Here is a 1723-nt window from a genome sequence, read left to right as displayed (position 1 = left end):
CGGATACATCCTCATTTTTTTGTTTTTGTTATAATTGCAATTATGGTTAAATTAAAAAATAAGACAACCGTCACTCAAAATCAGTGACCCCAATTACCATTTGTTCATCTTTGTTTCTCCATTCATTAATTATAGAAATTTCCTTGAGAAAAAGTCATTAAACATTTATTTCACGTTTCTCTATAAGTTTTGTTAAATTTGATTGAATCGTATTTTGAAAATCTCTTTTAATAAGAATAATAATGATTTCCGTAAACAATTTAACAAAATATTTACTTAAATGTATGAAAAATACTGGTCACTGCTATCCTCTACTTGTATTTCATTTGAACTAGTATTATCTCCCGTGCTACGCACAAGGCAATTTTTTTATATATTTAAACTACTTAAACATTGCTTTAGTCTACATAAGCGTTCAATTAGAATAAAAGAAAACAAAGATCAAAGCTTATGAACCCATATATTTACCCTCTGCAATTTGTCTTCAAGTTTGTACCTCATTTGAGGTCTCTATCACAGTATCTCACGCTGGTTAGAAACAGAGTTGGCAAAACGTGGTGTACTTGCTGGACGCAAGCACGTGCTTTTTCAAGCAACCCAAGCCATTTCCTCTCAGCAGCTACATGCTTCTGATTGATTGAAGCATGAACTCGTTCCTTGTACTTGCTCTCTCTTGCCATCCTCCTCGTCATCGATTGAGATGATCTCTCTTTCACCGATGCCTTTTTCTGATTTGAAGCTTTGAAAATCCTCATTCCATTGGCTTCGGCCTTTTTGACATGAGACTCCACTTGAGTTCCAAGCTTCACGCGTTCCTTCTCTGAGGAAACCTTTCCCTAGATGCATTTGTGCCTTTGAAAGAATCTCCAACCTGCTATTCGAGAAAAGAATCAGACACAGAGAGAGGGATCACTAAAAGACTTTGCTTTGATTTACCTTTTCAGTTCAGCGGCATAGAACCTTGCCTCGGTTTGTTGGCCAAGCTCTTCATCGGAAGATCATGATGGGGTTCTGGTTTCGCATGAGCCTTTCTCTAAGCTATATGCATTGCTGCAGTATTACAGATTTTCAAGGAAAAGGAGAAAAACTTTAGCAAGTAACTATGGTTAATTAGAGGATCAAAGACTTGGTCATTTCAGGGCAAATAGCTAAATCGGGTAAGGAAACTGAAAACCTGTGTTCAAAGATGCTCATGGAAAAGCTTGCTTTCAATATTTTGAATACAAGGTGCTGTCTTCTTCTTACTACAGTCAGACAAAAGCCTTGCACGAATCCTCCGAGGATCTCTCGTCGCCGATAGAGGAATCTCCGTCGGAGACCTTTCTCCATCGTTTCGATCAAATCAGTGAATGATCTCTGTAAGAAATCTTATAAATTCAACAAATAAACATAAAAGGTGATTTTTATAGATGAAAATCGAAGACGAAGAAGATAGAGAGAGAGAGAGACCCGAAACAGTTTTAGAAAGCATATGATATTATGATGGACAATGAAAGTTGGTCGTGAGTAGTTGATATAGGAAGTTGGAACCATCTCAAAGATCGTGAAGTAGAGGCTTTCAATTGGAAAATTTTGGAGATTTTAAATTCTAAATTTTAGTTTTGTTCAATTAGAACATCTCTTATGGTTCTCTTTCCTTTCTTGGTTATCACCTCAATGTTCCCTTTTCCTTTTGATATTAGCACTTCGCACACGAATTGGTACTTTGATGCTTGTGTCGATT

The sequence above is a fragment of the Eutrema salsugineum genome, unplaced genomic scaffold (genome assembly GCF_000478725.1).
Source record: "Eutrema salsugineum unplaced genomic scaffold, Eutsalg1_0 scaffold_11, whole genome shotgun sequence".
Classification (NCBI taxonomy): domain Eukaryota; kingdom Viridiplantae; phylum Streptophyta; class Magnoliopsida; order Brassicales; family Brassicaceae; genus Eutrema; species Eutrema salsugineum.
Note: the sequence above shows the minus strand (reverse complement) of the source record.